Source organism: Gymnoscopelus braueri, assembly GCF_963280865.1.
Source record: "Gymnoscopelus braueri genome assembly, chromosome: 19".
NCBI classification, from domain to species: domain Eukaryota; kingdom Metazoa; phylum Chordata; class Actinopteri; order Myctophiformes; family Myctophidae; genus Gymnoscopelus; species Gymnoscopelus braueri.
In genome coordinates, this window is record NC_137621.1 from 5,183,284 (window position 1) to 5,207,617 (window position 24,334).

At 40.4% G+C, this 24,334-nt stretch overlaps 1 protein-coding gene across 1 annotated transcript in view; it reads left to right on the plus strand.

Annotated features, from left to right (window-relative positions):
* Window positions 1-24,334, plus strand: part of LOC308074974 (C-type lectin domain family 17, member A-like) — a 43,684-nt gene that overhangs the window by 14,631 nt on the left and 4,719 nt on the right. The gene's annotated exons all lie outside the window — the stretch shown is intronic.

The window sequence follows — 24,334 nt, forward strand, 5'->3', positions numbered from 1 at the left end:
CTCAACACAACAGACGTGAAACTCATTCACATCAGCCTTCCAAATCAACACTTGGAATTGAAGTCTATAACTGACTGTACATCAGAGCTCAACACCTCTAGCTCTAACTGTGTGAAGGTCACAGCAAAAGTCACACGTTATGCTAAATGAAGTGACCAACATCACCATAGACACATAATACTGAACCCTGTCAAAAGTCACTATAGCTTCAACAGCAGAAACAACACAGCAGACACGTCAGCCTTCATTTACAGAGACACAATATTCAAGTCTCCATGGGGTGACTAATCCATAGAAAAAAAGTTATTTTTTGGGTGAACTATCCCTTTAGACAGAGCTGAATCACATTATAACACAGGTGGTTCTCAACACTTTTCCGGGGCCCACTTGAACACCCACCCATCTGACCACTAATAAAGAGGTCAGACGGTTGGCCGCATCGTGCATCTTCAGAGCTTGTTTATTTGAATGATCAATCAATGTATTGGTTCTGACTTTACATTCTGTATCACAATAAAACACCATGTTTTATAAGAAACAATACAATGACATGTTCTTTATATTATAATATATATATATATTAATATTCATGTTATACTATCAGTGAAATCTTAATGTTTTTTTTGTCAATTATTTGGGGGCCCTCACGCAATATCCTCACGGCCTGTCAGTGGGCCCCAGCCCCACAGGTTGAGAACCACTGCATTAGCACAGTGTGAATGATGCACATGATGGACAACATGACTCAATGCAAGGGAAAGAAAGATAGATAGATAGATTCCTACCTTGATCTGTCTTCTTCCATGTATCAGCGTCACATCGTCCAACTCTGTGTCGTGCGGTCGGTCACGCCTCTGGTCCCACTAGGACGGTGGTTCTCAACCAGTGGTCCGGGGAACACCAGTGGTCCTTGAGGGGGTTCCAGGTGGTCCCCAGCTAAATGATGGAGAGTTGATAACCAAATGGACCCTTATTAGATCTTTATCTCTTGAGAGCGTCTCAAGAGTTAAATTATTGTTAAACATCTGAATTACTTATAAACAAGAAGTCACACAATTACAGAATGTAGAAGAATTGTTATTTGATCAACGTTTGCCTGTTATCTCTCCTATTGGTACCAGCATCAATACAACATGGATGGAATTGTGGACAAAATCTTATCCAAAGACAACAACATATTGTAAGTGTTGGGTCTGAGAGTCTAAATGTCATCAAAAGGTGGTTCTGTGGCTCAAATGTCTAATAAATAATGGACCTTGATATGAAAAGGGTTTAAAAACACTGCTCTAGGAAGAGACCCTCCTCTGAAGGTGGTCTGTACAGGAGACATGGTGGTGATTATGTCTGTTGATTAAGCACAACTCCTTCTAAACAGGGGTGGGAAAAGTACTCAAATGCTTTACTTAAAGTAAAAGTACCAATACTGCAATATAGAAGTACTCCGTTACAAGTAAAAGTCCAGAATTCAAAATTTACTTTACTGAAAATAGCAGATCTACAAGCTTGCGACGCGTTGTGAGCTTGTAAATCGGTTATTTTCAAATAGCCTAGGTATAAAATAGGGCTGAAGTGGTTAATGTATGTTTCATAATACAATAATTTATATATGAAAAGTAACTAGTAACTTAAGTTTTCAAATAATTGTAGCCTAGTGGAGTAAAAGTACAATATTTGCCTAGGCTCTGAGGTGTAGTGGAGTATAAGTAAAAGTATTGGAAATTGGAATTACTCAAGTAAAGTACAAATACCTCAAACATGTACTTAAGTATACTACTTAAGTAAATGTACTTAGTCACCTGCTGAGAATCATCCTCTCATTTAGAAACACTCATGAAGATGAATGAACTTCTCCTTCAAACTGTCACACTGTGACTCAGTCAGGTTGACCTCCCTGACATTACTGACACATAATACTATACTCCACACTTCAATGAGGAGGAACATTACATTACGAGTTGTTTGTTTGACTGTTTACTAGTAACAAACAAACAGAGCCTGTATCAGCAGGGGGGGGGGGGGGAGTGGAAGAGCTGGAGCATTTAAAGGCCTGTGTTGCCAGATTGTGAGAGAGAAACATGCGGCCAGGGTCTAAGAAAAAAGGCCCAAAAGAAGCGACCACTTTTACCACTTGAATCCTATATAGATAGACTATTTGAAAATAGCCAAACTACGCTATAACAGGCCAATGTGAAAAGGGTGAGATTTCTTTCTCGGCCTAGTGGGAATGTGCGTGTGAAATTTCACGGAAATCGCAAGCTGCGTGCATAGTTTGAGGTATTTTGTTCAAAACGGACCAATCCTGCAAACTGTGTAAGCCAACCTTAGCCAATCAGGATGGAATATGGGAAATCGGACAGATCCGTGTTGATCACATATCAAATCAAATCAAACTTTATTTATAAAGCACATTTACAACAATCGAAACTGACCAAAGTGCTGTACATGGTGAGAAAAGAAGAAGAAGAAAAAAACATCAAACAGGAAAGTATGTAAGTGTGACAACAACAAAGTCACACATCACATACAACAAGAGATGACTTATTTTCTATCAATTGCACACCATATGAAGCCTTGAATCCGTGGATTATATTTAGTTTTTGTCGCATTCCTAAACCAATAATTTGATTCCCGTCTCCTACCGGCTAATGTATCCGGTAGGAGACACAAAGTAGATTATTTGTGTCTCCTACCGGACATACACACGGTCATCAAATTATTGTTTTAGGAATGCCACAAAAACAAAAATAAATCCATGAAATCAAGGCTTCATGGAGTGTGTAATTGATAGAAAATAAGTAATTTTTGGGGTGAACTCCTCCTTTAAATGTGATTAAAAGTTAAGGAATAAAAGTGTGTTTTAAGAAGGGATTTAAAAGCCTCAATAGAATTGGCACTTCTAATATAGAAGGGCAGGCTGTTTATTTTTTAGGATGGGGTGAACAACAGCATGTTTCAGGGCAGCAGAGTAGTGAGGAGGGAGGAATTTATCATCAGTAGCACACTTGGGCCAACAGCATCAAAAACGTCCTTAAAAAGCCGAGATGGAATGCAGTCAGTCAAGCAATTTGTGGGCCTCAGGTGCATGACCACATCAGTGAGTGTGGATAGAGACACCTGCTCAAAATGTGTGAGGGTGGCAGTGACAGGGCATGGGGGAATGGGAGGGTCTAGGGCAGTGGGAGAATGCACTGAGCGAAGGTCAGCGATACGATCAGTAAAAAATCTTTGACATTTTTCACAAAGCAACAATGATGGGACAACGGAGGAGGCGGCACGGGGGTTTGTGAGGGAGTTAAAAATATTAAAAAGGACCTGGGGTTTATTGCTGTTCATAATGACTAAATTGGAAATGAAATCGGTTTTGGCAACTTTCACTGCCCTCTGGTAATCAGAGAGGCACATACGTCAGATGTCTAGGGAGACGTGGAGTTTGTCTTTACGCCATTTTCTTTCAGCACGCCTACATGTGCATCGGAGGGCGCAGGTCGAGTCATTAAAGGAGAATTTTGGACTAAACATACATTTAATAGCTTTAAAAAACAGAAGTCTCGCTAGACGAGATTTCAATCTCGAGATTTCAATCTCGTCTAGCGAGACTTCTGTTTTAGTTTTTTTTCGGATAGTGTTCTGTTCACTATGAACGTCAGATCTAAAAAAAAAAAAAATGCTATTAAAATATGTGTTCTAACCTAAGGCCTATCCGCGCACCTTTTAAGCTGTGGCGGCTCAGGAGTGGAGTTATGAAATTGTTCTACTGTACCATTCATCCTAAGATATCATAACGTCATAGAAAAGGTAAGAAAACTTTAGTCCAAAATTCTCCTTTAAGCCATGGCTCATTTTGTGTCTTGGTACATTTGAGCCTGAGAGGAGCGACGGAGTTCAGGATGTTAGTGCATGTTGTGTTAAACATGGTCAGAAGTGAGTCTGTACTGATCACACATGTTGTGCTCAGCGCTGGCTCATTGGCCAGAGAGTCACTGAACACCAGGGAAAACTGTGATGCAGTTGATGCAGTGGCGGAACAACTCAAAGCCGGGCCGGGAGGCACAGCACAGTGATCAGGCCCCCCCTGCGCATGCGCGCGCGTGCGTGGGTGCACATCCCGGCGCGCGCCAAATTTTGCAGGTTTTCGCCGGATTCGGTCACTTTTTGGGGGGCTTTTTGTCACTTTATTTCGGTTTTAGGGTTAAGGTAGGGTTAGGTTAGGGTTATGTTGTTTAATTCTTATTTTTGCCTGATTTTACCGATTTATTATCTGACGGCCCGGGTCCTCCTCCTGCTCCGCCACTGAGTTGATGGGTTTATGGCTCGGGTGTGACGTGTGGGGGGGGCAGGGTTTACTACTAAGCAGGGTGTTGAGATAGAGAAAACAATGGTAGAGTGGTCGGATATACAGGGCACATGAAACACATCAAGGACAGAGATAGTTAGGCCAGATGTTAACAGAAGGTCCAATGTGTGTCCCTTTTCATGGGTTGGGCCAGTTACGGACAGAGTGGCCCTCATTTATCAACGGAGCGTATAAACCGGCGTATATTTTTCCATATATTCGGCCGTACACCAACGTCGAAGTCACATTTATCAACGAATCCTATACAGCCGATCCGAGCGTACATTTGGTCCCAGCCTTGATAAATGTCACGGCTGAAACCGAGCGTCATTTAAATAACACGCCCTTAAATATTCTGGAAACACCCCGATTTTACGACATGAAGAACCGAAAAGAAAGAGTTTCGCCGGCTCGCCTCGCCGCCAGTCAAGTCACACACACGCACATGCACACGGACACGCACACGCCTCTCTCTCTCTCTCTCTCTCTCTCACACACACACACACACACGCCCAACTGTGTCTTTCATGTAATCCGTAGCGGTACATTCTTTGTCACGTAGGCTTGTAGCCTACATGAATGACATATTATGATACCAATCACATCGCCATGAATGGAATACGTTTGCATATTAATTTATTTACCCCATACCGAGCAGTGCGCGTTCAAGTTACACTAAAATAAAGCAGTCAGACTCGGGCAGGCTGCAGTGATTCTGTGCCGCCACGTTAATAAGAGATTGGAGCGTCGGGTTTATATCCTTAACCCAGCCAGGTTGTAGTCTTCATAACTCCCTATGACATAACTCCATAACATAGGACAAGCTACTGTAAGTTTGTACACCTCACTGTCCATGAAAAGATGTTCGGGAGTCCCGAAAATGCGCTCGCAGAAGCGCTCGTATATTTTGAAAATAGCAGATCTACAAGCTCACAACGCGTCGCGATGCGACCCGTTGTGAGCTTGCAGATCTGCTATTTTGTAGATGTATATATTTGTAGATATACATTTAGGAGTGGATTATGTGTCCAGATGCCTGTCAGACAGTCAGACAATGCTAATCCGCAGGTCTACAATGGAATAAACGGGCGCAGCCAAACGTCAACAACTGCTCTCTACCAGACGTGAGATTTCAGCGTACGGTAGGATGAAGCCTACGTCAGGATAAATTGATAAATGCCGAAAGGTGCAGTGATCTCGCCGTACGCCCATTATTTGGGCTGCACCGCGTTGATAAATGAGGGCCAGTGAGATTAAAATAATCCAGGAGATTTAAGAAGTCCTTGACGAGGGGGCGAGACTCGCAACAGACATGTACATTCAGACAGCCACAGATCAGGATGTGATCATATTTGATCATGATGGTATATAGGAGGTCACCCAATTCATTAATATAATCCTTATGATACTTTGGGGTGCGATATATCAAAGCACAGAGTACAGGGGGTGATAGGTTCACCTCGAATAGCTGTAGTTCAAAGCTAGTGTAGTGGACCTCTTGTTGTGTAAGTCGACATGGGAGGGTGGTTTTAAAAACAGAAGCTAAGCCTCCACCAGTGCCGGTGGCCCGGGGAGAGCTAAGGAAAGAGCAGTAGGGGGGGGAAAAGTTCAGCGAAGGGAGTGTAGTCACCGGGATGAATCCAGGTTTCTGTTAGGAGTAAAAAATCTACACTAGATCTTACATTTAAAAGTGCCATGAGAAAAGTAGTGTCAGTGCTAGGTTCTGAAAGTCTAGCCGGCCTCAGTGGGCGGAGGTGGGCATGTACAATGCTACGCCTATAGTGCAGGCCAGATGCTGACTGCAGCTTGGATTGTCTGTGGCTAGTTAAAACCGGGATCACATGACTATAGAGATACTGTGTACCGATTTGCGTGATGTTTGGATAAACTCTGTAGGAGTAATATTAAAAAAATGGGTTTGCACAAATCGGCCTCCTGGTGGCGCTATAACAGGCCCATGTAAAACATTTGGGCCAGAGGTTCTGAATTGGCATCCAGGGAGTGTGTGTGCACAGTTTCGCAGCGACCGGGCAGACGGTGCCGGAGATTAGCTGCTCACACATGGACAGGACACACGGACGGACGGACAGGGGGTAAAACATACAGTACTCTCTCGCCATACCTTTCGGCCTGGTGGAGACCATAAAATCACATTCTGTAACTTCATGGTTCTGGACATTTTTCTGGGTTAATCCTTCGTAGCAGAAACGAGAGATGTGGCATCATCAGTGTGTGTGTGCGTGTGCGTGTGCGTGTGCGTGTGTGTGTGTGCGTGTGTGTGTGTGTGTGTGTTGCAGTGGAGCCAGGCATGTGTACACAGTATATAATTCCTCTCATTGAATAACTCTTGTTAAACTACAGTCACTGTCCACCCTGCTCTCATTCTATACAAAGGCTGTAGGCTATAGGCCCGTGTTTCACAAACAATGGGTGCGGGGACCCAATTATGGGACACAGACCCATTTTCAAACCTTTTCATGTTTGCTACTGTTTCTTTTTTCAGAGTATAAAATGGTATTAGAACAATTTACAATTACATCCAGAGTGACTTACAGTAAGCAAGGTAAACACGACGTAATACATTAAATGTGTAGAAATAGTCATCTAGGATCATAAGTAAACCAAGAAGCTATCATCAGTCTAAAAAGTATAAAATAAAATAAATATATATAATATGTATGTTTAAACTATACAAACTATAGGATGCCAGGTCACCAAAGAACCTGGCATCTGTCTACATACTGTAACATGTTGTCTAAATGACATTTTAACCTTTACATAAGCCTGAAAGGTCTTCAAGGCTACGGGCTGAGGTGGAGTCTGAAGAGATGAGTCTTCAGTTTAAGGCGGACAATTCGGAGTGAGTTTGCAGTTCTAAACAAGGGAAGTTCCCCTCTCAACTCAAAATGCTTCATCATCAGCATATGAAATGTTTTTTAGCAGTAAACAAGGGAAGTTCCCCTCTCAACTCAAAATGCTTCATCATCAGAGTATGAAACGGTTTTAACACTAAAAAGAGGAACTTCCATGTTCAACTCAAAAATCATCAGAGTATAATATGCCAGTGGTGTAAAGTAATTAAATACATTTACTAAAGTACTGTACTTAAGTAGAATTTTGAGGTACTTTTACTTTACTGGAGTATTTCCAATTGTCTATACTTTTACTCCACTACAAATATTGCACTTGTACTCCACTAAAATTATTAGAAAATTTAAGTTACTAGATATTTTGCAGATATAAATTATTACATTATAAAACATACATTAAGCACTTTAGCCTCATTTTATACCTAGGCTATTTTTCAAACATTTTAATACTTTTACTTTTGGTACTTTAAGTACATTTTGATACCAATACTTTCGTACATTTACTCAAGTAAATTTTGAATTCCAGACTTTTACTTGTAACAGAGTACTTCTACGTTGCAGGATTGATACTTTTACTTAAGTAAAACATTTGAGTACTTTTTTCAACACTGCCTGGATCAGAGAACAACAGATATATTGATAAATGCCGAAAGGTGCGGTGATCTCGCCGTACGCCCATTATTTGGGCTGCACCGCGTTGATAAATGAGGGCCAGTGAGATTAAAAGAATCCAGGAGATTTAAGAAGTCCTTGACGAGGGGGCGATACTCGCAACATACATGTACATTCAGATCGCCACAGATCAGGATGTGATCATATTTGATCATGATGGTAGATAGGAGGTCACCCAATTCATTAATATAATCCTTATGATACTTTGGGGTGCGATATATCAAAGCACAGAGTACAGGGGGTGATAGGTTCACTTCGAATAGCTGTAGTTCAAAGCTAGTGTAGTGGACCTCTTGTTGTGTTAGTCGACATGGGAGGGTGGTTTTAAAAACAGAAGCTAAACCTCCACCAGTGCCGGTGGCCCGGGGAGAGCTAAGGAAAGAGCAGTTGGGGGGGAGAAGTTCAGAGAAGGGAGTGTAGTCACCGGGATGAATCCAGGTTTCTGTTAGGAGTAAAAAATCTACACTAGATCTTACATTTAAAAGTGCCATGAGAAATGTAGTGTCAGTGCTAGGTTCTGAAAGTCTAGCCGGCCTCAGTGGGCGGAGGTGGGCATGTACAATGCTACGCCTATAGTGCAGGCCAGGTGCTGACTGCAGCTTGGATTGTCTGTGGCTAGTTAAAACCGGGATCACATGACATAGAGATACTGTGTACCGATTTGCGTGATGTTTGGATAAACTCTGTAGGAGTAATATTTAAAAAATGGGTTTGCACAAATCGGCCTCCTGGTGGCGCTATAACAGGCCCATGTAAAACATTTGGGCCAGAGGTTCTGAATTGGCATCCAGGGAGTGTGTGTGCACAGTTTCGCAGCGACCGGGCCGACGGTGCCGGAGATTAGCTGCTCACACATGGACAGGACACACGGACGGACGGACGGACGGACAGGGGGTAAAACATACAGTACTCTCTCGCCATACCTTTCGGCCTGGTGGAGACCATAAAATCACATTCTGTAACTTCATGGTTCTGGACATTTTTCTGGGTTAATCCTTCGTAGCAGAAACGAGAGATGTGGCATCATCAGTGTGCGTGTGCGTGTGCGTGTGTGTGTGCGTGTGTGTGTGTGTGTGTGTGTGTGTGTGTGTTGCAGTGGAGCCAGGCATGTGTACACAGTATATAATTCCTCTCATTGAATAACTCTTGTTAAACTACAGTCACTGTCCACCCTGCTCTCATTCTATACAAAGGCTGTAGGCTATAGGCCCGTGTTTCACAAACAATGGGTGCGGGGACCCAATTATGGGACACAGACCCATTTTCAAACCTTTTCATGTTTGCTACTGTTTCTTTTTTCAGAGTATAAAATGGTATTAGAACAATTTACAATTACATCCAGAGTGACTTACAGTAAGCAAGGTAAACACGACGTAATACATTAAATGTGTAGAAATAGTCATCTAGGATCATAAGTAAACCAAGAAGCTCTCATCAGTCTAAAAAGTATAAAATAAAATAAATATATATAATATGTATGTTTAAACTATACAAACTATGGGATGCCAGGTCACCAAAGAACCTGGCATCTGTCTACATACTGTAACATGTTATCTAAATGACATTTTAACCTTTACATAAGCCTGAAAGGTCTTCAAGGCTACGGGCTGAGGTGGAGTCTGAAGAGATGAGTCTTCAGTTTAAGGCGGACAATTCGGAGTGAGTTTGCAGTTCTAAACAAGGGAAGTTCCCCTCTCAACTCAAAATGCTTCATCACCAGCATTTGAAATGTTTTTTAGCAGTAAACAAGGGAAGTTCCCCTCTCAACTCAAAATGCTTCATCATCAGAGTATGAAACGGTTTTAACACTAAAAAGAGGAACTTCCATGTTCAACTCAAAAATCATCAGAGTATAATATGCCAGTGGTGTAAAGTAATTAAATACATTTACTAAAGTACTGTACTTAAGTAGAATTTTGAGGTACTTTTACTTTACTGGAGTATTTCCAATTGTCTATACTTTTACTCCACTACAAATATTGCACTTGTACTCCACTACAATTATTAGAAAATTTAAGTTACTAGATATTTTGCAGATATAAATTATTACATTATAAAACATACATTAAGCACTTTAGCCTCATTTTATACCTAGGCTATTTTTCAAACATTTTAGTACTTTTACTTTTGGTACTTTAAGTACATTTTGATACCAATACTTTCGTACATTTACTCAAGTAAATTTTGAATTCCAGACTTTTACTTGTAACAGAGTACTTCTACGTTGCAGGATTGATACTTTTACTTAAGTAAAACATTTGAGTACTTTTTTCAACACTGCCTGGAACAGAGAACAACAGATATATTGATGAATGCCGAAAGGTGCGGTGATCTCGCCGTACGCCCATTATTTGGGCTGCACCGCGTTGATAAATGAGGGCCAGTGAGATTAAAAGAATCCAGGAGATTTAAGAAGTCCTTGACGAGGGGCCGAGACTCGCAACAGACATGTACATTCAGATCGCCACAGATCAGGATGTGATCATATTTGATCATGATGGTAGATAGGAGGTCACCCAATTCATTAGTATAATCCTTATGATACTTTGGGGTGCGATATATCAAAGCACAGAGTACAGGGGGTGATAGGTTCACCTCGAATAGCTGTAGTTCAAAGCTAGTGTAGTGGACCTCTTGTTGTGTAAGTCGACATGGGAGGGTGGTTTTAAAAACAGAAGCTAAACCTCCACCAGTGCCGGTGGCCCGTGGAGAGCTAAGGAAAGAGCAGTTGGGGGGGAGAAGTTCAGAGAAGGGAGTGTAGTCACCGGGATGAATCCAGGTTTCTGTTAGGAGTAAAAAATCTACACTAGATCTTACATTTAAAAGTGCCATGAGAAAAGTAGTGTCAGTGCTAGGTTCTGAAAGTCTAGCCGGCCTCAGTGGGCGGAGGTGGGCATGTACAATGCTACGCCTATAGTGCAGGCCAGATGCTGACTGCAGCTTGGATTGTCTGTGGCTAGTTAAAACAGGGATCACATGACTATAGAGATACTGTGTACCGATTTGCGTGATGTTTGGATAAACTCTGTAGGAGTAATATTTAAAAAATGGGTTTGCACAAATCGGCCTCCTGGTGGCGCTATAACAGGCCCATGTAAAACATTTGGGCCAGAGGTTCTGAATTGGCATCAAGGGAGTGTGTGTGCACAGTTTCGCAGCGACCGGGCCGACGGTGCCGGAGATTAGCTGCTCACACATGGACAGGACACACGGACGGACGGACGGACAGGGGGTAAAACATACAGTACTCTCTCGCCATACCTTTCGGCCTGGTGGAGACCATAAAATCACATTCTGTAACTTCATGGTTCTGGAAATGTTTCTGGGTTAATCCTTCGTAGCAGAAACGAGAGATGTGGCATCATCAGTGTGTGTGCGTGTGTGCGTGTGTGTGTGTGTGTGTTGCAGTGGAGCCAGGCATGTGTACACAGTATATAATTCCTCTCATTTGAATATCTCTTGTTAAACTACAGTCACTGTCCACCCTGCTCTCATTCTATACAAAGGCTGTAGGCTATAGGCCCGTGTTTCACAAACAATGGGTGCAGGGACCCAATTATGGGACACAGACCCATTTTCAAACCTTTTCATGTTTGCTACTGTTTCTTTTTTCAGAGTATGAAATGGTATTAGAACAATTTACAATTACATCCAGAGTGACTTACAGTAAGCAAGGTAAACACGACGTAATACATTAAATGTGTAGAAATAGTCATCTAGGATCATAAGTAAACCAAGAAGCTATCATCAGTCTAAAAAGTATAAAATAAAATAAATATATATAATATGTTTGTTTAAACTATACAAACTATAGGATGCCAGGTCACCAAAGAACCTGGCATCTGTCTACATACTGTAACATGTTATCTAAATGACATTTTAACCTTTACATAAGCCTGAAAGGTCTTCAAGGCTACGGGCTGAGGTGGAGTCTGAAGAGATGAGTCTTCAGTTTAAGGCGGACAATTCGGAGTGAGTTTGCAGTTCTAAACAAGGGAAGTTCCCCTCTCAACTCAAAATGCTTCATCATCAGCATATGAAATGTTTTTTAGCAGTAAACAAGGGAAGTTCCCCTCTCAACTCAAAATGCTTCATCATCAGAGTATGAAATGGTTTTAACACTAAAAAGAGGAACTTCCATGTTCAACTCAAAAATCATCAGAGTATAATATGCCAGTGGTGTAAAGTAATTAAATACATTTACTAAAGTACTGTACTTAAGTATAATTTTGAGGTACTTTTACTTTACTGGAGTATTTCCAATTGTCTATACTTTTACTCCACTACAAATATTGCACTTGTACTCCACTACAATTATTAGAAAATGTAAGTTACTAGATATTTTGCAGATATAAATTATTACATTATAAAACATACATTAAGCACTTTAGCCTTATTTTATACCTAGGCTATTTTTCAAACATTTTAGTACTTTTACTTTTGGTACTTTAAGTACATTTTGATACCAATACTTTCGTACATTTACTCAAGTACATTTTGAATTCCAGACTTTTACTTGTAACAGAGTACTTCTACATTGCAGGATTGATACTTTTACTTAAGTAAAACATTTGAGTACTTTTTTCAACACTGCCTGGAACAGAGAACAACAGATATATTGATAAATGCCGAAAGGTGCGGTGATCTCGCCGTACGCCCATTATTTGGGCTGCACCGCGTTGATAAATGAGGGCCAGTGAGATTAAAAGAATCCAGGAGATTTAAGAAGTCCTTGACGAGGGGGCGAGACTCGCAACAGACATGTACATTCAGATCGCCACAGATCAGGATGTGATCATATTTGATCATGATGGTAGATAAGAGGTCACCCAATTCATTAATATAATCCTTATGATACTTTGGGGTGCGATATATCAAAGCACAGAGTACAGGGGGTGATAGGTTCACCTCGAATAGCTGTAGTTCAAAGCTAGTGTAGTGGACCTCTTGTTGTGTAAGTCGACATGGGAGGGTGGTTTTAAAAACAGAAGCTAAACCTCCACCAGTGCCGGTGGCCCGGGGAGAGCTAAGGAAAGAGCAGTTGGGGGGGGAGAAGTTCAGAGAAGGGAGTGTAGTCACCGGGATGAATCCAGGTTTCTGTTAGGAGTAAAAAATCTACACTAGATCTTACATTTAAAAGTGCCATGAGAAAAGTAGTGTCAGTGCTAGGTTCTGAAAGTCTAGCCGGCCTCAGTGGGCGGAGGTGGGCATGTACAATGCTACGCCTATAGTGCAGGCCAGATGCTGACTGCAGCTTGGATTGTCTGTGGCTAGTTAAAACAGGGATCACATGACTATAGAGATACTGTGTACCGATGTGCGTGATGTTTGGATAAACTCTGTAGGAGGAATATTAAAAAAATGGGTTTGCACAAATCGGCCTCCTGGTGGCGCTATAACAGGCCCATGTAAAACATTTGGGCCAGAGGTTCTGAATTGGCATCCAGGGAGTGTGTGTGCACAGTTTCGCAGCGACCGGGCCGACGGTGCCGGAGATTAGCTGCTCACACATGGACAGGACACACGGACGAACGGACGGACGGACGGACGGACAGGGGGTAAAACATACAGTACTCTCTCGCCATACCTTTCGGCCTGGTGGAGACCATAAAATCATATTCTGTAACTTCATGGTTCTGGATTTTTTTCTGGGTTAATCCTTCGTAGCAGAAATGAGAGATGTGGCATCATCAGTGTGTGTGTGTGTGCGTGCGTGCGTGTGTGTGTGTGTGTGTGTGTGTGTGTGTGTGTGTGTGTGTGTGTGTGTGTGTGTGTGTGTGTGTGTGTGTGTGTGTGTGTGTGTGTGTGTGTGTGTGTGTGTGTGTGTGTTGCAGTGGAGCCAGGCATTTGTACACAGTATATAATTCCTCTCATTTGAATATGTCTTGTTAAACTACAGTCACTGTCCACCCTGCTCTCATTCTAAACAAAGGCTGTAGGGTGTAGGCTATAGCCCCGTGTTTCACAAACAATAGGTGTGGGGACCCAATTATGGGACACAGACCCATTTTCAAACCTTTTCATGTTTGCTACTGTTTATTTTTTCAGAGTATGAAATGGTATTAGAACAATTTACAATTACATCCAGAGTGACTTACAGTAAGCAAGGTAAACACGACGTAATACATTAAATGTGTAGAAATAGTCATCTAGGATCATAAGTAAACCAAGAAGCTATCATCAGTCTAAAAAGTATAAAATAAAATAAATATATATAATATGTATGTTTAAACTATACAAACTATAGGATGCCAGGTCACCAAAGAACCTGGCATCTGTCTATATACTGTAACATGTTATCTAAATGACATTTTAACCTTTACATAAGCCTGAAAGGTCTTCAAGGCTACGGGCTGAGGTGGAGTCTGAAGAGATGAGTCAGTTTAAGGCGGACAATTCGGAGTGAGTTTGCAGTTCTAAACAAGGGAAGTTCCCCTCTCAACTCAAAATGCTTCATCATCAGCATATGAAATGTTTTTTAGCAGTAAACAAGGGAAGTTCCCCTCTCAACTCAAAATGCTTCATCATCAGAGTATGAAACGGTTTTAACACTAAAAAGAGGAACTTCCATGTTCAACTCAAAAATCATATAATATTAGTATAATATGCCAGTGGTGTAAAGTAATTAAATGCATTTACTAAAGTACTGTACTTAAGTAGAATTTTGAGGTACTTTTACTTTACTGGAGTATTTCCAATTGTCTATACTTTTACTCCACTACATCTCAGAGGCAAATATTGCACTTGTACTCCACTACAATTATTAGAAAATGTAAGTTACTAGATATTTTGCAGATATAAATTATTACATTATAAAACATACATTAAGCACTTTAGCCTCATTTTATACCTAGGCTATTTTTCAAACATTTTAGTACTTTTACTTTTGGTACTTTAAGTACATTTTGATACCAATACTTTCGTACATTTACTCAAGTAAACTTTGAATTCCGGACTTTTACTTGTAACAGAGTACTTCTACGTTGCAGGATTGATACTTTTACTTAAGTAAAACATTTGAGTACTTTTTTCAACACTGCCTGGAACAGAGAACAGCGGACATGAAAGAGCATCACGACCGCAGCTGCCCGCAGAGAACTACCCCCACTCTGCCCCGGACAGCATGTGTCTGTGATGAACAAAGACAGGGGAACATGGCGTCCAGCCATCGTTGTACAAAAGTGCAATGAGCCAAGGAGCTATGTTGTGCAAACAAAAAATTAATGGCAACCAGGTCAGGCGGTGCAGGAGCCACCTGTGTGAGTCATACGACCCACAGACGCAGAGAAAACAGACCCACTATGCTGAGCCACAGCTTCCAGATGACACTCACGAGGGTCGCCGTGACACCTACAATGATACCCTGTGACAAATAAGGTGCCCAACAGCCCAGGACCAAGACACACAAGATGTGGGAGGGCTATAAACAGACCAGGTCACTATAAATACTTTTTGCTGAAAGACTGTGTGGGGCACTACAGCTAAACAGGGGGGATGTAGTGATATGCAGTAGGAACTATAAGTTGCTTCCGGACCTATTACTTGGTTGCACCTGTTTGTATATTTGCCGGCTCTGCCTACACTCTACCTCAGTAAAGTTCAGTCCAGTTTATAAACGATTGTATTCATTGTCTCAATAATACTTCAAAGAGGTGAGTCTTCTGTTTACGGCGGAAGATTGGGAGTGAGTCTTCAGTTCTAAACAAGGGAAATTCCACGCTCAACGCAAAATGCTTCATCATCAGAGTATAACATGGTCTTAGCACTAAACAAGGGAAAGTCCACTCTCAACTCAAAATTCTTCATCATCAGAGTATAACATGGGAACTAAACAAGGGAAATTCCACGCTCAACGCAAAATGCTTCATCATCAGAGTATAACATGGTCTTAGCACTAAACAAGGGAAATTTCCCTCTCAGTTCAAAAAGCTTCATCATCAGAGTTTAACATGCACAAACACAGCAGTCCACAGCGCTCACTATGCAACCGTTTTAATAACACACAGCAGCAGAATGAAAAACACATTTCTGAGACACATGTGGGTGTGAACTGTGAAGTGTGGTTTAGAGTAGTCCATCATGCAAGTTACGACCCAAAAGTGTGACTACAGTAAGTTCTGTTGACAGTACAGCGGACCCCATCATAAAACGGGGACCTCTATGGAGGCCTCCTGCGGGTCACGGACAAGGTCATAGAGAGAGATGGGTTAGAAATAATCATAAAGAAAAAGAATAGAACCCAAACACTCATATGCTCCAATACAATGTATTCAACAACGTTTTAGTTCCTTACTGTTTTAACTCCACTCTTTGTGGAACATAAGAGGTCAGCTGACTTCTCGTGCCAGTTCTTGTGAGGACAAGTATGTTTGTCACTTCCTCAATTCTCACACACATTTTGTGGTAAAAAAAAGAGCCTATTGGTTGTTCTGCAGTGTTTGCGTTTTTGTGCCTCATGAATATGCATGCATGTACGTCTACAATATAAGCGTGGCCAAAACTACCGACTAGAACAGACAGCAGTTCAGAGCCGCTTCTGCAACATTGAAGACCAGTGGGACGACACAGATATTGGACAAAGTGAGTAAGATAAGATTTAAACATAGAGTATTTAGAAAAATATGAGTATAGTATTGTAATAATTTATAATAATGCAAAATATATGTACGTAAAAAAAAAAAAAACTTGGGCTAATTAATTTGTGTTGAATTTTTGTGTCGTTTCTTCAGATGTCTACGGACATTTCTGGCAAGCCAGCCAGAAAGAAGAGAGTGAGGGACGATGAACGGGTCACAGAGGTGAATGAAGAGGAGGATGAGGGTGCTGACTACGTTAATGAAAGACCACGCCGTCGCAGACGCTCCAGCTCCCAGGAGACTCCACGAGATCTAGGTACACAGTAAAATACTTACTCTCTCTGCTCACTACATTACTGATTAAACGATACCTTCATCAATGTACAGGGAGGTGTGTATGATTACATCAGTGGTTCTCAAAGCTTTTCATGTCAAAGACCCCCAAATTAATAAGCATTTGGTTGTGGATCCCCATCTGAAAATATTGTGGGCCAGGGACTAGGGAATCAGCTCACTGCCATCACTCCTAACTTAACATAGAGGTTTCAAAAGCTTGACAAATTATTTGCAAGACTGCAAACTTATTTTGAATCTTTGAAAAAAAGTTTTTAATCTATGAGAAAAAGTTGTAATCTCTGAAAAAAGTTTTGAATCTTTAAAAAAAAGTTGTGCCGAAAGTGTTTTTCAAATCTCTCTTTAAGTTGATGACCAGTGGTGGAAGAAGTACTCAGATATTTTACTCAAGTAAAAGTAGCAATACCACAATATAAAAATACTCTGTTACAAGTAAAAGGCCTGTGTTCAAAATGTTACTTGAGTAAACGTACAAAAGTATTGGCATCAAAATATACTTAAAGTACCAAAAGTAAAAGTACTAAAATGTTTGAAAATAGCAGATACAAGCTCTACAAGCAAGATCGGCTATTTTCGAATAGCCTAGGTATAAAATAGGGCTAAAGTGGTTAATGCATGTTTTATAATGTAATAAGTTATATCTGTAAAGTAACTAGAACTTAAGTTTTTAAATAATTGTAGTGGAGTAAAAGTACAATATTTGCCTCTGATATGTAGTGGAGTAAAAGTAAAAGTACTGAACATTGGAAATACTCCAGTAAAATAAAAGCACCTAAAAATTCAATTAAAACAAAAGTACAGTACTTGAGTAAATGTACTTAGTTACTTTACACCAGCCGTCATCATTGCGTCTTGTCTTTTACCGTTTTGCTGCTCTTGCCTCATCGGCCACGGCCTCCGGTGTCAACTGCTGACTGGGTGTAACATTTGTTCCTCCCGTTCAAATCGATCAAACTACAATAATAAGGATGTCTATCTATCATCCTGACATGTGTGTGAAGGATATAACATGTAAGCAAGCTGTGGCACTTACATGGAATGCTACCATAGTGTGTTAACTTGCTTTGCTTACATTGCAACATGTCTGCAAGTTGAATTGTTTTATTGGCTTAAGTAAGTACTTTACAGATGGATTGCCATTTTTATTCAGTGTTCATTATTTTAATAAGATGTATTTGCAATGTATTAGCCATACTGGTGACAGTAGATGTATAGTGCTGTCTGTTGACAATGTGTTGATCTGTGAGCCCAGCCCACCTACTATTTACATATTAACTGCCCCATCATCTGTAGCCTATGCTCGCACAACACCGGCAATTGGTCTATTGAGAAGGAGCCATTGCAGAGAGAGAGAGAGAGAGAGAGAGAGAGAGAGAGTCATTATTGAGTGACCATCAGTTTATATTGAGGGACCGTCACAATAACAGATGGACTTTATTTGGACCACCCGATCAAAGTTGGACATAATATGAGAATAGAATAGAATACAGGATAGGTGGGCACTAGGGACATCTGGGCACCTTGATGTAAACATTGATATTTTGTTTTAAAAAATTGTATACATAATGTGAACATGCATGGTACATCATTATCAGATTTAATTTAATCATTCTACTTCTTGTTGATGCCCCAAAATGACTGGATATACAGGTTTTGTAGCAATTTGTAACAATTGTAGAAAATGTAGACCTTATAGTTCACCCAAAAAAGTACTTATTTTCTATCAATCACACACCCCATGAAGCCTTGAATTCATGGAGATTTTTTTAGTTTTTGACAATAATTTGATGACTGCGAAAAAGAAAGAAAAAATCTCCATGAATTGAAGGCTTCATGGGGTATGTAATTGATAGAAAATAAGTCATTTTTTATCTTGCCACATTAATTGACGAGCACACTCATGGAGTGTACACGAGTGTATGCAGTCTCCAAGCAGACACATGGCCCAACTAACTCCACACTTTCCACAAAAAAATACTCAATATATTCTGCCTGTAACAACAGCTGCTTCCCATAATGTTACTGTACTTGCACGCTGTACAATTAATATGCAACGTATTATGTCCCAATACTTCCACGGGTAGTGCAACGTAAAAATTGTCTCGTCTTTTGGACAACACATCTACAAGCTAACAGCGCCTCTCGCGTCGAGGTGTTGTTGTCTTGCAGATCTACTGCAAGAGCCCCTCCCCCTGCAGAGCACACAGCACAGAGAACGACACAGGGACATGGAGAGAGGGAGGAGGGAGAGAAAGGCAGAGAGACAACGCCAAACTTATCGGTCAGAGTCGCGAGTGAGGACGAGAAAGACAGACACAGACAGACATAGAAGGGGAGAGCCATGTGACCACGCAGGGCAGGGAGAGAGAGAGAGAGAGACGGAGGAGGAAAGTGACAGAGAGAGAGGGAGGGAGAGGGGGAGGGAGACGAGACGAAACTTTTCTCTCTCTATCGCTGTGTGTGTGTGTGTGTGTGTGTGTGTGTGTGTGTGTGTGTGTGTGTGTGTGTGTGTGTGTGTGTGCAGTGGTGAGCTGTGGATTTTTGAACTATGGGGGCTATATTTTATGACGTCACGTGCACGCCCGCACGTGCACGCGCGCGGGCATGTGCACATAGCCACTCAGCTCAGTGCTAGTTGAAATACTGTATTCAACATGTGATTATTAATGTATTTATATTTCTTATTATTTTGTTGCATTGTTAATTTGTTGTTTTTATTTTTGTTTCAATTAATTCATTATTTTATTTTCGTTTTAGTTTTATATAAAATCCCTTTACATAGATTCACCCACACATAAGTACTTAAAATAATCAGTCAACTTGTCTTTACTTGAATTACTTTTTTTTAAAGACTTACATTGCTTTCAAAACAGTGGTTTTTAAAACAAGTAGAAAATATAAAAAATACCCTTTTGCTTCTCACCAAAACAAAGACGGTTTTATGGAGTTGAAAGCCTACTTTACTTAATGGGAACACTGTGAGCCCCCACCTCACGTCTAAAATACACTTTTTGGCCAGAAAATAAAATATTTCACTGGAATTAAAACCTGTTTTTGGTTACTCCACAGTGCCCTCTACAGATATGGTCAACATTTTTCTTTATCCCGTGTCCATTATTTCTTATCATTTAATTACATTACCAATAACATGTGTTTAATGTGTGTTCTTGAGATTGGACTGTTGGTTAGTCCGTTATTATTAAGACTAATGTCTACTGTTTTTCCCTTGGAGTTGGACTATCTATCTGGGGAAACTGTTTTAGTTTTTGTAATCTATTGCTCTGAAGTTTCTTTCAATTAGGCTGTTAGGAAATATCATGATAAACGAATTTGGTCGGGACTCTGTACTCACCAGTAGGCCTAATAGGCCTATTATAGTCATCCTGCCTTACACTTAAAATATGAGGTAATAAGAGGTATTTATTTGACTTTACTGGAGTATTTCCAAATTTCAATACTTTTACTCCAATACATCTCAGAGGCAAACATAGTACTTAACCACTTCAGCCCTATTTTATTTGAAAATAGCCGATCTACAAGCTCACAACGCATGGCGATGTGACGCGTTGTGAGCTTGTAGATCTGCTGTTTTCAAACATTTTAGTACTTTTACTTTTGGTACTTTAAGTATATTTTGATGCCAAGACAATTATTCTTTAACACATTCACTGCCAGAGGTGTTTCTAGAACAGGCTGCAGCCAGTGCCAGCCATTTTGACTCATCTTTGAGGACCCACAGAATATGTACACATGGAACACATGGAATATCTTTTTTAGTATTATTTAGAATATAATTTTAGTGAAAGACGCACTTTAGAGGCATACAATGATTTCAAAAGTCTTTGACATTTATTTTGTGCCTTCATTGACATCAGTCAAAACCTGCAAATTCCAAAGGGTGCCAGGTATTTCGCTTGAGAAACAAGCAACCAGTTCTATGAAAACAAAGTAAGATATGTGTACTACGACTATGTCGATCTAAAATTGACTAATATTCCATAGAGCAGTTTATTATGTAATATTATAAAACATTAGGAAAGTAGCCGATCTACAAGCTCAGAGGTTGTGAGCGAGCTTGTATATCAGCTATTTTCACGGCGCGATCACAGTTGTGGTGGGCTCCAGTCGCTTGTAGATCGACTCGCCTGTTTGTTTTGTAGCTCGACGACGACGACGGGGGAGGGGGTTCACGGGACGGTTCGTTTCAAACGGCGAGGGTACTGGGTAGATGCAGGGTTGTAGGCTACAGTCGCTTGTAGAATGTAGATCGACTCGCATATTACAGTTTGCAGACTTACAGTCTTGTTTTTGCTCGGCTCGGATCAGCGGGCTGTGTTTAAAGGGCTTTCGCACGCCAACATTATCCTTTACATTAGTCAAAATGTAAAAAAACATTAGTCCCAGATAAAAGTTCAACTTCATCACCCGCGTGTGTGTGCACATACGTGCACGAGCATGAGAAGGTGACAGGAACGCGATTGCCTCCGGTTCTCACTTCTCACGGGCGATCCTCTCTCCCAGAGTCTCAGAGGCAGAATAAGTCTACTTTCGGTTTGTAAAACCTGACGTTACCCGCGGCCGCGCGCCTTAGAGTCTTTTGTTATAGTGTTTGGTGTGATCATGTGACTTTTCAACGTCTCTGTGATCTAGATGAATGATATTAACGTACAAGCTGCGCAACAGTGTAATTTACAGTAAATCAATGAAAAGACCCATTCACGGTTATAACCGTGGATGGCAGATAAAGGGGTGGATTTTGATTCACGGATATAACAGTGAATGGCAGGTAATGTGTTAAGTATATTTTGATTCCAAGACAATATTTATTATGTAAACAGTCTTATGGCTGAGCAGTCTGCCGATCCCCTGTGCGCGTCAGTCATTGGCTGAACGCTGTTGGTCCCACCCAACCCAGTAAATACAAAATGTGATTGGACTTGACTTCAAACTGCCCCGCCTCCGCTCCCCCCTCCTCCCTGCAGAGTTTGAGAACAGAAGGCTGTTTTCAGAGATTTGGGGAGAAAGCTGCCTGTGCTGCTGTGTGTGTGTGTGTGTGTGTGTGTGTGTGTGTGTGTGTGTGTGTGTGTGTGTGTGTGTGTGTGTGTGTGTGTGTGTGTGTGTGTGTGTGTGTGTGTTTGTGTCACTGAATCACAGTTTCATAATAAAGTTTAACCATTGTAAAGGATTTTCAGACTTTCAACAGTAAAGTTGCAAAACGATCACCGGTTTGAAACATGGAAAACTAAACAATACCCTGGGAGAACAGAGACAAAATGCATATTCTGAAACTGTGTTTGTGACAAATTTGAAACTCGGCCTATCAAAACCTGTATGTAAACCTATTCAAAACTATTTTTTCAAAGATTCAAAACGAGTTTTCAGTCTTGCAAAAAAAGGTCAAGCGTTTGAAAGCTTTTAAGTTATAGGAGTAATGGCAGTGAACTGATTCCCCTATACAATCACATTTTTTTATTATTTTTTTAAATAGCCGATGTATATAATGTTAAAGTGGTTAAACCTATGTTGATGCTATATTCACATATTTTGCTGGGCCCCCCTGGAACCCCATCAAGGACCCCTGGTGGTCCCCGGACCACACTTTGAGAACCACTGGATTACATGACGTTACATTTTTGAGAAAGCCACAATTGCATGTTGTAAATTAACGACATGTTCTTTTTTTTCAAATATTTGTATTGATTTTTATACATACAGACATACAGGACATACATTATCACACACATTCATACACATATACGCCCTTGCACTTCAAAAAATCTAAAAATGATCACATTGTTTACACTTTCTTTACCATATGAAATGAAATCGTTTTCAGTTTCCTTCTCTGTTAAACAATGATGTCCATAACGTTCATGTAGGTTTCCCAAAGCTGGACAAAATCATTCTGTTTACCCCTAAGTGACGACATGTTCATTCAACTACATTATTGTACATCAGACATTTAAACCTTTCTGCAGAAATGTAGGCTACTTTATAATATTATTCACTCTGTGTTGTTTGAAATGAAACATGGAAGCTGATCATATTAAAGTTATAAAGTGTATTGTACTAATATAAATGAAACATGGAAGCTGATCATATTAAACTTATAAAGTGTATTGTAGGGGAGATTGGGGACAAAAGTAACAGGGGGCAAAAGTAACACACTCAATAATTCTAATTAGAAATAAGCTAGAGGGGTGAGACTTCTTGTGCACATGCTCAGTAGGGTCCTCTCATGCCTATGGAAGGATAAAATTATCATTTAATCTCAGCAGAAGTCTTCAACAAAAAACAGATTTTGAGGTGTAAACGTACATTTTTGAGTGTACGGTATTCTCCTTCCAGTGGCGTTCCCAGGAGTTACATTTAGGGCAGGCGAGATTTCAACTCAATCGTAAATGGCCGTTTTCAAGATGTTTTGGCCATTATCTCTGGAACGGAAGGTCCAATCTGCTCAGTTCAAAGCTTGTTGGATGCGTGACTTTGAGGACATTAAGCAAACACTGACACATTTTCGGGTTATTTGGGTTTTTTAGGGGAAGCGAGATCTTAGAGTGGGTACGCCACTGTTTCCTTCTGCTGTCTAAAGAGAAGATGTCAGCTAATTTAAACTTAGTTGAATTGTATCTCTATGTTATTGGTCACAAATTAAAGTCAGCAGCCTATGCTAGTATAGGTGTTTCTAACTAGAATATGGGATTTTATCATGGTTACCCCATCGGGGGCAATTGTAACACAGTGACCGGGGTCAATTGTAACAATGTGTTTTCAATGCAAGCAGATTTTTTGTCTGGGATTACATACTTTTATGTTAGTAAATAAACATATTTAACTAAATGTCACTTAATTTCAAAGTAAAAATAAATTTAAATAAAAAATAGACATGCATTTGAAAAAACAAAATTGAAAAATGAAATAATTCGAATAAAAATACAAAATAATTGTAATTATGTATATAAAACATTCATAAATAAAAATGTTAAATTATAAAAAATACATATTACTTAGTTATGTGCTTTTTTTAGATAAAGTGTGTTAATATGACTTATTTTTAGCATAGAAGCTGATCATATTAAAGTTATAAAGTGTATTGTACTAATATAAATGAAACATAGAAGCTGATATTAAAGTTATAAAGTGTATTGTACTAATATCCTGCAGTTATCCAGAGAGCCATCGTCAGAGCGTGTGCAGTCTGTCTTACGCTGCTGTTTCTCCTAACGGCAGTGAGAACCGTAGACAAGACCATTGACTGTGAGTATCAGGAGGTCAAAGGTCTAATTCAGGCTCTTATTACAGTAACAACTGTGTTTATCTTCAGCTTTTGGTCCTCTGTCTGCAGATCATTCAGCCAATAGACACTCAGCCGAACCGAATACCGACACCAACCTGACCACTCTGGATAATAAACCACCGAAGACCAACTGCGATGCCCTGACCCAGGAGAATGACCAGCTGAAGACTGAGAAGAACCAGCTGAAGACTGAGAAGAACCAGCTGAAGACCAACCAAGACACCCTGACCCA